We start from the raw sequence: 16413 nt of genomic DNA, 5'->3' as shown, positions 1-16413 counted from the left end.
TAATTGATATGTTTCATATCGATTGCTAAGTTCAATTGCTATGTTTAATTGATTCCAAATGTCAATTATATCTAACTATCTATATAATTTCCTACTATGAAATCCTATGTGTGGCTCTCAGGTTGTTCCCCCTATTTTGTAGAGCTACCAGATTGATTGATTTCTAAATGGAGGCTTCTCATGCATTTGACCCGAAATAGCGGGTATGGGTCTTACCAAACCCAGATAGTCTTTAAATGGGTTATAACATCTCATTTATTTGTGAAACTCTTTCATAACTAAACAATAATTTTCACGGGTCATGGGTCTCACCAAACCCGGATAACCCTTAAACGGGTTATAACATCTCATTTATTTGTTAAATGACCCCTTAATCATCAAAGAATAATTTTCATGGGTTATGGGTCTTACCAAACCCTAATAGCTTTCAAATGGGTTATAAGATCTTATTTGTTGGTAAATACTTTCATCCTCAAACCCTAATTTAATTTATCTTCTTTACATGTTCTCCATTGTTGGACTATCATCTCCATCGGCGGTTAACTTCCGATACAACACGCCATCGTCAACTACACCAACGTCACTTTTTTCATTAGACAAATATTTGTGTTCATGTTTGTTCATTTAAAAAAATCAACATGTTAGTGTTCGTGTATTTTTGTTCGTTAAAAATCTAAAAAATCTACACATCTCAATTGAAAATACCCAAACACAAAACAATATAATAGCAAACTAATACATATGTACTAAATTAAAACAAACTACGTTAAAATATAAAATAATCATCATAAAATAGCAAAACGATTAAAAATAAAAACTAAATAAACTCCTGTAACACGGGAGGATCAAACTAGTGTTTAATATATGTTAAATTTTTGTGATTAGTATTTTAAATTAGTAACTTGGGTTAGTATGTTTAAATATATGTTTAATGTTTTTGAGTATATCTTTAATTCATTCAAAAGTTCAAATATATGTTTAATGTTTAATTTAATGTATAATAAGGTTTGACAATAAACGATTTATTATTTTAGATTAATAATTTAAGTTAGTATGTTTAATTGTTAATTGATATGTTTCATATCGATTGCTAAGTTCAATTGCTATGTTTAATTGATTCCAAATGTCAATTATATCTAACTATCTATATAATTTCCTACAATGAAATCCTATGTGTGGCTCTCAGGTTGTTCCCCCTATTTTGTAGAGCTACCAGATTGATTGATTTCTAAATGGAGGCTTCTCATGCATTTGACCCGAAATAGCGGGTATGGGTCTTACCAAACCCAGATAGTCTTTAAATGGGTTATAACATCTCATTTATTTGTGAAACTCTTTCATAACTAAACAATAATTTTCACGGGTCATGGGTCTCACCAAACCCGGATAACCCTTAAACGGGTTATAACATCTCATTTATTTGTGAAATGACCCCTTAATCATCAAAGAATAATTTTCATGGGTTATGGGTCTTACCAAACCCTAATAGCTTTCAAATGGGTTATAAGATCTTATTTGTTGGTAAATACTTTCATCCTCAAACCCTAATTTAATTTATCTTCTTTACATGTTCTCCATTGTTGGACTATCATCTCCATCGCCGGTTAACTTCCGATACAACACGCCATCGTTAACTACACCAACGTCACTTTTTTCATTAGACAAATATTCGTGTTCATGTTTGTTCATTTAAAAAAATCAACATGTTAGTGTTCGTGTATTTTTGTTCGTTAAAAATCTAAAAAATCTACACATCTCAATTGAAAATACCCAAACGCAAAACAATATGATAGCAAACTAATACATATGTACTAAATTAAAACAAACTACGTTAAAATATAAAATAATCATCATAAAATAGCAAAACGATTAAAAATAAAAACTAAATAAACTCCTGTAACACGGGAGGATCAAACTAGTGTTTAATATATGTTTAATTTTTGTGATTAGTATTTTAAATTAGTAACTTAGGTTAGTATGTTTAAATATATGTTTAATGTTTTTGAGTATATCTTTAATTCATTCAAAAGTTCAAATATATGTTTAATGTTTAATTTAATGTATAATAAGGTTTGACAATAAACGATTTATTATTTTAGATTAATAATTTAAGTTAGTATGTTTAATTGTTAATTGATATGTTTCATATCGATTGCTAAGTTCAATTGCTATGTTTAATTGATTCCAAATGTCAATTATATCTAACTATCTATATAATTTTCTACTATGAAATCCTATGTGTGGCTCTCAGGTTGGTCCCCCTATTTTGTAGAGCTACCAGATTGATTGATTTCTAAATGGAGGCTTCTCATGCATTTGACCCGAAATAGCGGGTATGGGTCTTACCAAACCCAGATAGTCTTTAAATGGGTTATAACATCTCATTTATTTGTGAAACTCTTTCATAACTAAACAATAATTTTCACGGGTCATGGGTCTCACCAAACCCGGATAACCCTTAAACGGGTTATAACATCTCATTTATTTGTAAAATGACCCCTTAATCATCAAAGATTAATTTTCATGGGTTATGGGTCTTACCAAACCCTAATAGCTTTCAAATGGGTTATAAGATCTTATTTGTTGGTAAATACTTTCATCCTCAAACCCTAATTTAATTTATCTTCTTTACATGTTCTCCATTGTTGGACTATCATCTCCATCACCGGTTAACTTCCAATACAACACGCCATCGTCAACTACACCAACGTCACTTTTTTCATTAGACAAATATTCGTGTTCATGTTTGTTCATTTAAAAAAATCAACATGTTCGTGTTCGTGTATTTTTGTTCGTTAAAAATCTAAAAAATCTACACATCTCAATTGAAAATACCCAAACGCAAAACAATATAATAGCAAACTAATACATATGTACTAAATTAAAACAAACTACGTTAAAATATAAAATAATCATCATAAAATAGCAAAACGATTAAAAATAAAAACTAAATAAACTCCTGTAACACGGGAGGATCAAACTAGTGTTTAATATATGTTTAATTTTTGTGATTAGTATTTTAAATTAGTAACTTAGGTTAGTATGTTTAAATATATGTTTAATGTTTTTGAGTATATCTTTAATTCATTCAAAAGTTCAAATATATGTTTAATGTTTAATTTAATGTATAATAAGGTTTGACAATAAACGATTTATTATTTTAGATTAATAATTTAAGTTAGTATGTTTAATTGTTAATTGATATGTTTCATATCGATTGCTAAGTTCAATTGCTATGTTTAATTGATTCCAAATGTCAATTATATCTAACTATCTATATAATTTCCTACTATGAAATCCTATGTGTGGCTCTCAGGTTGTTCCCCCTATTTTGTAGAGCTACCAGATTGATTGATTTCTAAATGGAGGCTTCTCATGCATTTGACCCGAAATAGCGGGTATGGGTCTTACCAAACCCAGATAGTCTTTAAATGGGTTATAACATCTCATTTATTTGTGAAACTCTTTCATAACTAAACAATAATTTTCACGGGTCATGGGTCTCACCAAACCCGGATAACCCTTAAACGGGTTATAACATCTCATTTATTTGTGAAATGACCCCTTAATCATCAAAGAATAATTTTCATGGGTTATGGGTCTTACCAAACCCTAATAGCTTTCAAATGGGTTATAAGATCTTATTTGTTGGTAAATACTTTCATCCTCAAACCCTAATTTAATTTATCTTCTTTACATGTTCTCCATTGTTGGACTATCATCTCCATCGGCGGTTAACTTCCGATACAACACGCCATCGTCAACTACACCAACGTCACTTTTTTCATTAGACAAATATTTGTGTTCATGTTTGTTCATTTAAAAAAATCAACATGTTAGTGTTCGTGTATTTTTGTTCGTTAAAAATCTAAAAAATCTACACATCTCAATTGAAAATACCCAAACACAAAACAATATAATAGCAAACTAATACATATGTACTAAATTAAAACAAACTACGTTAAAATATAAAATAATCATCATAAAATAGCAAAACGATTAAAAATAAAAACTAAATAAACTCCTGTAACACGGGAGGATCAAACTAGTGTTTAATATATGTTAAATTTTTGTGATTAGTATTTTAAATTAGTAACTTGGGTTAGTATGTTTAAATATATGTTTAATGTTTTTGAGTATATCTTTAATTCATTCAAAAGTTCAAATATATGTTTAATGTTTAATTTAATGTATAATAAGGTTTGACAATAAACGATTTATTATTTTAGATTAATAATTTAAGTTAGTATGTTTAATTGTTAATTGATATGTTTCATATCGATTGCTAAGTTCAATTGCTATGTTTAATTGATTCCAAATGTCAATTATATCTAACTATCTATATAATTTCCTACTATGAAATCCTATGTGTGGCTCTCAGGTTGTTCCCCCTATTTTGTAGAGCTACAAGATTGATTGATTTCTAAATGGAGGCTTCTCATGCATTTGACCCGAAATAGCGGGTATGGGTCTTACCAAACCCAGATAGTCTTTAAATGGGTTATAACATCTCATTTATTTGTGAAACTCTTTCATAACTAAACAATAATTTTCACGGGTCATGGGTCTCACCAAACCCGGATAACCCTTAAACGGGTTATAACATCTCATTTATTTGTGAAATGACCCCTTAATCATCAAAGAATAATTTTCATGGGTTATGGGTCTTACCAAACCCTAATAGCTTTCAAATGGGTTATAAGATCTTATTTGTTGGTAAATACTTTCTTCCTCAAACCCTAATTTAATTTATCTTCTTTACATGTTCTCCATTGTTGGACTATCATCTCCATCGGCGGTTAACTTCCGATACAACACGCCATCGTCAACTACACCAACGTCACTTTTTTCATTAGACAAATATTTGTGTTCATGTTTGTTCATTTAAAAAAATCAACATGTTAGTGTTCGTGTATTTTTGTTCGTTAAAAATCTAAAAAATCTACACATCTCAATTGAAAATACCCAAACGCAAAACAATATAATAGCAAACTAATACATATGTACTAAATTAAAACAAACTATGTTAAAATATAAAATAATCATTATAAAATAGTAAAACGATTAAAAATAAAAACTAAATAAACTTCTGTAACACGGGAGGATCAAACTAGTGTTTAATATATGTTTAATTTTTGTGATTAGTATTTTAGATTAGTAACTTAGGTTAGTATGTTTAAATATATGTTTAATGTTTTTGAGTATATCTTTAATTCATTCAAAAGTTCAAATATATGTTTAATGTTTAATTTAATGTATAATAAGGTTTGACAATAAACGATTTATTATTTTAGATTAATAATTTAAGTTAGTATGTTTAATTGTTAATTGATATGTTTCATATCGATTGCTAAGTTCAATTGCTATGTTTAATTGATTCCAAATGTCAATTATATCTAACTATCTATATAATTTCCTACTATGAAATCCTATGTGTGGCTCTCAGGTTGTTCCCCCTATTTTGTAGAGCTACCAGATTGATTGATTGATTTCTAAATGGAGGCTTCTCATGCATTTGACCCGAAATAGCGGGTATGGGTCTTACCAAACCCAGATAGTCTTTAAATGGGTTATAACATCTCATTTATTTGTGAAACTCTTTCATAACTAAACAATAATTTTCACGGGTCATGGGTCTCACCAAACCCGGATAACCCTTAAACGGGTTATAACATCTCATTTATTTGTGAAATGACCCCTTAATCATCAAAGATTAATTTTCATGGGTTTGGGTCTTACCAAACCCTAATAGCTTTCAAATGGGTTATAAGATCTTATTTGTTGGTAAATACTTTCATCCTCAAACCCTAATTTAATTTATCTTCTTTACATGTTCTCCATTGTTGGACTATCATCTCCATCACCGGTTAACTTCCAATACAACACGCCATCGTCAACTACACCAACGTCACTTTTTTCATTAGACAAATATTCGTGTTCATGTTTGTTCATTTAAAAAAAATCTACATGTTCGTGTTCGTGTATTTTTGTTCGTTAAAAATCTAAAAAATCTACACATCTCAATTGAAAATACCCAAACGCAAAACAATATAACAGCAAACTAATACATATGTACTAAATTAAAACAAACTACGTTAAAATATAAAATAATCATCATAAAATAGCAAAACGATTAAAAATAAAAACTAAATAAACTCCTGTAACACGGGAGGATCAAACTAGTGTTTAATATATGTTAAATTTTTGTGATTAGTATTTTAAATTAGTAACTTAGGTTAGTATGTTTAAATATATGTTTAATGTTTTTGAGTATATCTTTAATTCATTCAAAAGTTCAAATATATGTTTAATGTTTAATTTAATGTATAATAAGGTTTGACAATAAACGATTTATTATTTTAGATTAATAATTTAAGTTAGTATGTTTAATTGTTAATTGATATGTTTCATATCGATTGCTAAGTTCAATTGCTATGTTTAATTGATTCCAAATGTCAATTATATCTAACTATCTATATAATTTCCTACTATGAAATCCTATGTGTGGCTCTCAGGTTGTTCCCCCTATTTTGTAGAGCTACCAGATTGATTGATTTCTAAATGGAGGCTTCTCATGCATTTTACCCGAAATAGCGGGTATGGGTCTTACCAAACCCAGATAGTCTTTAAATGGGTTATAACATCTCATTTATTTGTGAAACTCTTTCATAACTAAACAATAATTTTCACGGGTCATGGGTCTCACCAAACCCGGATAACCCTTAAACGGGTTATAACATCTCATTTATTTGTGAAATGACCCCTTAATCATCAAAGAATAATTTTCATGGGTTATGGGTCTTACCAAACCCTAATAGCTTTCAAATGGGTTATAAGATCTTATTTGTTGGTAAATACTTTCATCCTCAAACCCTAATTTAATTTATCTTCTTTACATGTTCTCCATTGTTGGACTATCATCTCCATCGGCGGTTAACTTCCGATACAACACGCCATCGTCAACTACACCAACGTCACTTTTTTCATTAGACAAATATTTGTGTTCATGTTTGTTCATTTAAAAAAATCAACATGTTAGTGTTCGTGTATTTTTGTTCGTTAAAAATCTAAAAAATCTACACATCTCAATTGAAAATACCCAAACACAAAACAATATAATAGCAAACTAATACATATGTACTAAATTAAAACAAACTACGTTAAAATATAAAATAATCATCATAAAATAGCAAAACGATTAAAAATAAAAACTAAATAAACTCCTGTAACACGGGAGGATCAAACTAGTGTTTAATATATGTTAAATTTTTGTGATTAGTATTTTAAATTAGTAACTTAGGTTAGTATGTTTAAATATATGTTTAATGTTTTTGAGTATATCTTTAATTCATTCAAAAGTTCAAATATATGTTTAATGTTTAATTTAATGTATAATAAGGTTTGACAATAAACGATTTATTATTTTAGATTAATAATTTAAGTTAGTATGTTTAATTGTTAATTGATATGTTTCATATCGATTGCTAAGTTCAATTGCTATGTTTAATTGATTCCAAATGTCAATTATATCTAACTATCTATATAATTTCCTACTATGAAATCCTATGTGTGGCTCTCAGGTTGTTCCCCCTATTTTGTAGAGCTACCAGATTGATTGATTTCTAAATGGAGGCTTCTCATGCATTTGACCCGAAATAGCGGGTATGGGTCTTACCAAACCCAAATAGTCTTTAAATGGGTTATAACATCTCATTTATTTGTGAAACTCTTTCATAACTAAACAATAATTTTCACGGGTCATGGGTCTCACCAAACCCAGATAACCCTTAAACGGGTTATAACATCTCATTTATTTGTGAAATGACCCCTTAATCATCAAAGAATAATTTTCATGGGTTATGGGTCTTACCAAACCCTAATAGCTTTCAAATGGGTTATAAGATCTTATTTGTTGGTAAATACCTTCATCCTCAAACCCTAATTTAATTTATCTTCTTTACATGTTCTCCATTGTTGGACTATCATCTCCATCGGCGGTTAACTTCCGATACAACACGCCATCGTCAACTACACCAACGTCACTTTTTTCATTAGACAAATATTTGTGTTCATGTTTGTTCATTTAAAAAAATCAACATGTTAGTGTTCGTGTATTTTTGTTCGTTAAAAATCTAAAAAATCTACACATCTCAATTGAAAATACCCAAACGCAAAACAATATAATAGCAAACTAATACATATGTACTAAATTAAAACAAACTACGTTAAAATATAAAATAATCATCATAAAATAGCAAAACGATTAAAAATAAAAACTAAATAAACTCCTGTAACACGGGAGGATCAAACTAGTGTTTAATATATGTTTAATTTTTGTGATTAGTATTTTAAATTAGTAACTTAGGTTAGTATGTTTAAATATATGTTTAATGTTTTTGAGTATATCTTTAATTCATTCAAAAGTTCAAATATATGTTTAATGTTTAATTTAATGTATAATAAGGTTTGACAATAAACGATTTATTATTTTAGATTAATAATTTAAGTTAGTATGTTTAATTGTTAATTGATATGTTTCATATCGATTGCTAAGTTCAATTGCTATGTTTAATTGATTCCAAATGTCAATTATATCTAACTATCTATATAATTTCCGACTATGAAATCCTATGTGTGGCTCTCAGGTTGTTCCCCCTATTTTGTAGAGCTACCAGATTGATTGATTTCTAAATGGAGGCTTCTCATGCATTTGACCCGAAATAGCGGGTATGGGTCTTACCAAACCCAGATAGTCTTTAAATGGGTTATAACATCTCATTTATTTGTGAAACTCTTTCATAACTAAACAATAATTTTCACGGGTCATGGGTCTCACCAAACCCGGATAACCCTTAAACGGGTTATAACATCTCATTTATTTGTGAAATGACCCCTTAATCATCAAAGATTAATTTTCATGGGTTATGGGTCTTACCAAACCCTAATAGCTTTCAAATGGGTTATAAGATCTTATTTGTTGGTAAATACTTTCATCCTCAAACCCTAATTTAATTTATCTTCTTTACATGTTCTCCATTGTTGGACTATCATCTCCATCACCGGTTAACTTCCAATACAACACGCCATCGTCAACTACACCAACGTCACTTTTTTCATTAGACAAATATTCGTGTTCATGTTTGTTCATTTAAAAAAATCAACATGTTCGTGTTCGTGTATTTTTGTTCGTTAAAAATCTAAAAAATCTACACATCTCAATTGAAAATACCCAAACGCAAAACAATATAATAGCAAACTAAAACATATGTACTAAATTAAAACAAACTACGTTAAAATATAAAATAATCATCATAAAATAGCAAAACGATTAAAAATAAAAACTAAATAAACTCCTGTAACACGGGAGGATCAAACTAGTGTTTAATATATGTTTAATTTTTGTGATTAGTATTTTAAATTAGTAACTTAGGTTAGTATGTTTAAATATATGTTTAATGTTTTTGAGTATATCTTTAATTCATTCAAAAGTTCAAATATATGTTTAATGTTTAATTTAATGTATAATAAGGTTTGACAATAAACGATTTATTATTTTAGATTAATAATTTAAGTTAGTATGTTTAATTGTTAATTGATATGTTTCATATCGATTGCTAAGTTCAATTGCTATGTTTAATTGATTCCAAATGTCAATTATATCTAACTATCTATATAATTTCCTACTATGAAATCCTATGTGTGGCTCTCAGGTTGTTCCCCCTATTTTGTAGAGCTACCAGATTGATTGATTTCTAAATGGAGGCTTCTCATGCATTTGACCCGAAATAGCGGGTATGGGTCTTACCAAACCCAGATAGTCTTTAAATGGGTTATAACATCTCATTTATTTGTGAAACTCTTTCATAACTAAACAATAATTTTCACGGGTCATGGGTCTCACCAAACCCGGATAACCCTTAAACGGGTTATAACATCTCATTTATTTGTGAAATGACCCCTTAATCATCAAAGAATAATTTTCATGGGTTATGGGTCTTACCAAACCCTAATAGCTTTCAAATGGGTTATAAGATCTTATTTGTTGGTAAATACTTTCATCCTCAAACCCTAATTTAATTTATCTTCTTTACATGTTCTCCATTGTTGGACTATCATCTCCATCGGCGGTTAACTTCCGATACAACACGCCATCGTCAACTACACTAACGTCACTTTTTTCATTAGACAAATATTCGTGTTCATGTTTGTTCATTTAAAAAAATCAACATGTTCGTGTTCGTGTATTTTTGTTCGTTAAAAATCTAAAAAATCTACACATCTCAATTGAAAATACCCAAACGCAAAACAATATAATAGCAAACTAATACATATGTACTAAATTAAAACAAACTACGTTAAAATATAAAATAATCATCATAAAATAGCAAAACGATTAAAAATAAAAACTAAATAAACTCCTGTAACACGGGAGGATCAAACTAGTGTTTAATATATGTTTAATTTTTGTGATTAGTATTTTAAATTAGTAACTTAGGTTAGTATGTTTAAATATATGTTTAATGTTTTTGAGTATATCTTTAATTCATTCAAAAGTTCAAATATATGTTTAATGTTTAATTTAATGTATAATAAGGTTTGACAATAAACGATTTATTATTTTAGATTAATAATTTAAGTTAGTATGTTTAATTGTTAATTGATATGTTTCATATCGATTGCTAAGTTCAATTGCTATGTTTAATTGATTCCAAATGTCAATTATATCTAACTATCTATATAATTTCCTACTATGAAATCCTATGTGTGGCTCTCAGGTTGTTCCCCCTATTTTGTAGAGCTACCAGATTGATTGATTTCTAAATGGAGGCTTCTCATGCATTTGACCCGAAATAGCGGGTATGGGTCTTACCAAACCCATATAGTCTTTAAATGGGTTATAACATCTCATTTATTTGTGAAACTCTTTCATAACTAAACAATAATTTTCACGGGTCATGGGTCTCACCAAACCCGGATAACCCTTAAACGGGTTATAACATCTCATTTATTTGTGAAATGACCCCTTAATCATCAAAGAATAATTTTCATGGGTTATGGGTCTTACCAAACCCTAATAGCTTTCAAATGGGTTATAAGATCTTATTTGTTGGTAAATACTTTCATCCTCAAACCCTAATTTAATTTATCTTCTTTACATGTTCTCCATTGTTGGACTATCATCTCCATCGCCGGTTAACTTCCGATACAACACGCCATCGTCAACTACACCAACGTCACTTTTTTCATTAGACAAATATTTGTGTTCATGTTTGTTCATTTAAAAAAATCAACATGTTAGTGTTCGTGTATTTTTGTTCGTTAAAAATCTAAAAAATCTACACATCTCAATTGAAAATACCCAAACGCAAAACAATATAATAGCAAACTAATACATATGTACTAAATTAAAACAAACTACGTTAAAATATAAAATAATCATCATAAAATAGCAAAACGATTAAAAATAAAAACTAAATAAACTCCTGTAACACGGGAGGATCAAACTAGTGTTTAATATATGTTTAATTTTTGTGATTAGTATTTTAGATTAGTAACTTAGGTTAGTATGTTTAAATATATGTTTAATGTTTTTGAGTATATCTTTATTTCATTCCAAAGTTCAAATATATGTTTAATGTTAATATTTAATTTAATGTATAATATTTAATTAAAATTGAAATTTCATCTATAGGATTGAATATAAAAGATCCTACACACTGATTACAATTTAAATTTTTAATTGATCATACTTTGGTTTATTTTTAGATATATTGTGATTGATTTGTATTGATTCATATCATAACAACCTTAGAACTTATTACGGATTTAAATTTAAATTCAAAGTCAACTTAATGTGTCTAATTTTATAAACATCAATTATAATTTAATTCATATGAGTGATTATTGTTAGGTTATACAAAAATCCATAATTGCATTCTCTAAATTTACTATATCTATTACTACCCATATAAATAAACATCAATTATAATTTAATTGATATGAGTGATGAGTGATTATTGTTTAGTTATTCAAAAATCCTTAATTGTATTTTCTAAATTTACTATATTTAGACCTTTCCTTCTTATGGAACAATTCAAACATTCAAACACATTCTATATATCTATGTACACTATAATCCGAAGACACAAATTCTCACACCTTCTCAGTTCCTTACTCAAATTCTTATTTGTTTCATTTGCAAGGTTTATAATTTTGTTCATACTTTTATATTATTTTATTTTTAATTTTATTTGTTTCGTTCAAAGTATAAATATTGATTATTGAATGTTTAATCGTTGCTTTAATTTGATTGTTTCTAAAGCAGCAACATGGAACCATCAAACATTACGATGTTCAACAAGATGGATGTGACTAACAACGACTGTGTCCCGAAGGTTCATATACTGAGACTATGGCGTTTGAAGGACAACAATAAACCTGGAGAATATTGGTCCATAGAAATGATTTTGCAAGATGAGATGGTATTCTTATATACAAATATAATTATTTTTATTCCTTTTTTTTTAATTTTTATTCCTCATTATATATATGTATAATTATAATTTTCCTCATATTAATAATGTAACATGATAATAGAATGCAAGCTTATGTAAGGAAACCTTGTATCCCGAAACATGATGCTTGGCTAGCAGAGAATCGGTCATTGATTGTTCGAAAAGCTTCACTTGGAGCAAATATGTCAACATACTGCCACACAAGCTATGTTTCACATCAGAAACTCATCTTTCCAATTCCTATGAGTTTAAAGGTCACCTTTATGGACTGCCGTTTGTTACCTTTAATGATATCAAAGCGAAGAACATACCTCAGAATGGAACAATAAGTTAGTTCGATTCGTTATTAGCAATATACTTTTCACTTCTATACCTTAAATGACTACATTGAACACAAATGTTTAATATATGTTTCATTATTCATCAATTTTTTTCCAGATGTAATCGGGCATATCAGCAAGTTTTTTACCAACAAAAACTCATTCTTACATGAGTTTCAACATCAAAATCGAAGAACCATGGAGTTTTCTGACTTGGGGTATTATTAATATTAAAAATTATCATTTATAATCAAATATTCACTTGTGTTAACTTAAGTTTTTGTTATGCAGTGGCAATAAGATTTATCTCACTTTGTGGGATGACTATCTTAAACAACTTACCAAATATGTTGCCGACAACCTAAATGAGGAATATCTCATTATCGTCCTCCAATTTGCAAGAGTCAAGTACTATGGAGGTATTAACAATTATAACTTTTATATTTTACCTTTCAAATTCTTTGATAGTTAATAATATGAAATTAATACATCTAAATGTGATTTTGTCGGAAAATGTATATGTCAACAACTCTTACTGTGACGCTATTTTAAGGTTGTTGATCAATGATTACTTATATGAGGTTCTTGATTACAAGAAAAGGTATTATGTTATAAGTATGTCAATATAATATAATTTTACTCCATATATGCATTATTATTTATTTTAAACACCTTATGAATGAGTTTTTTAAACAATAGGTTGGTTGAAATATCCTCTCAAGTCCATGTCAAAATACCTAAACCGGTTGGTTCATCTATGTTGTTGACTGTTAAGGATGAGTTTTTGAATAACTTTCCATTCTATTCAATCGACGATCTTTGTAGCATTCTTGAGGTTATCAACCTTTTCTTTCTGCAAAGTCTCATATTAACATGTATTTTTACTAAAACCTTCATATGTTTTTGTTTGTAGGCTAAAAATGTCATCATAATTGGTACCGTGAAGGCAATACTAGGTAACAAGGAATGGTATTACAATGGATGCAAACGTTTTAGTCGTAAGGTATCTTCGGTTTTTGTTGATGGAGAGAAGGTTTATGAATGTAAGAGTACAAATTGTAATTCTCTAGGCGTCAACGCTGGACCAATGTAATATTTGAGAAGTTTGAAATCTATAATAGTAATATTTTTTCATTAAATAATAACATAATTTTTTTGTTGTTTTCATTCATTTTTTAAAATCATCATCATTATTTCATCAGATTCCGTATTCCAATTCGTGTCCAAGATACCACCGGTGTGGTTTTGCTTACGTTGTTTGATCGTGAGGCTAAACAGTTGTTCAATAAAGTTGCAGAAGAATTTGTGAACACTGATGTGGAGGTATGATTTTATTATATAATAACTCAATTAAAGTTTTAGTTTAATTCTTTTATATAATTATTTCCATTCATGTTTTATTTTTCCGTTGTGATTATATTCAACTACATTATTGACACTTAATATATTCAAAAGTTCACTTTTTTTTATTATTTCCATTCATGGTTTAATTTACACAATTGAATCTCAAACTGCATTATTGATATTTAATAATATATATATATAATTTTGTTGTTGTTCTTCATTTAAGTTTTCTTGATTTTTGCGCAGGGTATTTAGATCATGGTGATCAAACTGTCATGTGTGGACTGTGCAAAGTGTTATTATGGGATGTCAAGAGAAAGAAAGGAAAAACAAACAAAGGTGTTACAAGTTACTCACTTTGTTGTAGTAATGGTGACGTGCAACTTCCGGATATGAAGCCGTCACCAATGACTTACGTAAATGTATTCCTTGGTCATGATAGTACAAGCAAGTATTTCCTGAAAAACATTAGACGATATAATTTAATGTTTTCGTTTATGTCTCTTGGTGGGAAGATTGATAATTCTAGTAATAGAGGAAATGCTTCATACACGTTTATACTTGGTGGAGAGAATTATCATTCCTTTGGAAGTCTTCTTCTGTTTCCTAGACAAAAACCACGGTTCTCTACAGATGAGACATTTTTCGGTAAGTAACTTAAGTTTTTCAAATTTTAAATCTATTTGTTTTATTAACAAAAAAACTTTGATCATGTTTTTCTAATTCACTTCTAACACCTACCCATTTTGTTACTCAGTGAAACGGAATCAAATTCTGAATTTGAATTATTGGAGAACAAAATAATTCATTACTAAAGGACATGTTGGATTCTCATAATCCGTTGGTTAAAAGTTATCGGATTGCAAGGGATTGTTTTCAACAAAATCCAGATTTGGATTTAAAGTTGAGAATAATTGGAACACGCCAAGGATATGCAAGGACGTACAACCTCCCAACAACTTCTGAAGTTGCAGCCTAAATCGTTGGTGATATTGGCGATGTAGTTGATAAACAAGATATTGTTGTCACAACTCAAAGTGAATCTTTGAAACGTATTAGTGAATTGCACCCTTCGTATGTTCCTCTTCACTATCCTATATTTTTTCGATATGGTGATGTTGGTTACACTATTGACATACTTCATCGTTATCTTCTAGGTTCGACAAAAAGCAAGCGCAAGAAGTGCACGATGCGTGAATTCTTTGCGTTCAGATTTCAAGATAGGCCACACAGTTATTCATTGATTTTAAAAAGCGGAAGACTAACTCAACAACTGTTTGTAGATGCGTACACAACGATAGAGACTCAAAGGTTGCATTAGGTACACACACAACAAAAAAATCTTAGGTCCGAAACATTTGAAAACCTAAGAAACATACATTCGGCTGGAACATTGGATGTTTCTTCGGCCGGACAATGTATTATTTTACCGTCTTCATTTACCAGCGGTGCTCGATATATGATGCAGAATTATCTTGATGCAATGACTATTTGTAGATGGTTTTGTTACCCTGATATCTTCATAACCATAACATGTAACCCAAATTGGCCAGAAATCAAACGTTTTTTTACAAAACAAAAATCACAACTCCGAAGACATGCCAGATTTATTATGTAGGTTATTCAAGATGAAGCTTGATTCATTAATGAAAGACTTAAAGGATAAAGCTTTGTTTGGAAAGCTTCAAGCAAATAGTTTTTTTTGTAGTTCATTACAACACATTTTTGTTAACTTAGTGTTCATTATCATTGTCAAAATAAAGTTACAATTACATATATTTTTGACATATATTATACTTTTATTCAATAACTTATCAAATCCACAAATATTTGTCATGTGCAGTTGTTTACACAATTGAATTTCAGAAACGTGGATTACCCCATGCACATATTTGCATGTTTTTGCATTCTGATCACAAAATTCATAAACCGGAGAATATAGACAAGTTTATCTCAACAGAAATTCCAGATAAGAATGAAGATCCGGAGTTGTATTCTCTTGTAAGAGACCACATGATGAATGGTCGATGTGGTGTTACTCACCCTAAATTCTCTTGCATGGTTGATAACTCGTGCTCCAAAAAATTCCCAAAGAAACTTCAAAATGAGACGTCAATTGATTCTAATGGGTTTCCTGTTTATCGAAAAAGAGATTTGGGTAATGTTGTTGTCAAGTCTGGGGTAAATTTAGACAACAGACATGTTGTTCCATATAACAAGAAATTGTTAAAAAA

Source organism: Bidens hawaiensis, unplaced genomic scaffold (genome assembly GCF_021521415.1).
Source record: "Bidens hawaiensis isolate Kalapana, Puna unplaced genomic scaffold, B.hawaiensis_p1.1 tig00008043_1, whole genome shotgun sequence".
Classification (NCBI taxonomy): Eukaryota; Viridiplantae; Streptophyta; class Magnoliopsida; order Asterales; family Asteraceae; genus Bidens; species Bidens hawaiensis.
This window is presented reverse-complemented; position numbering follows the sequence as displayed.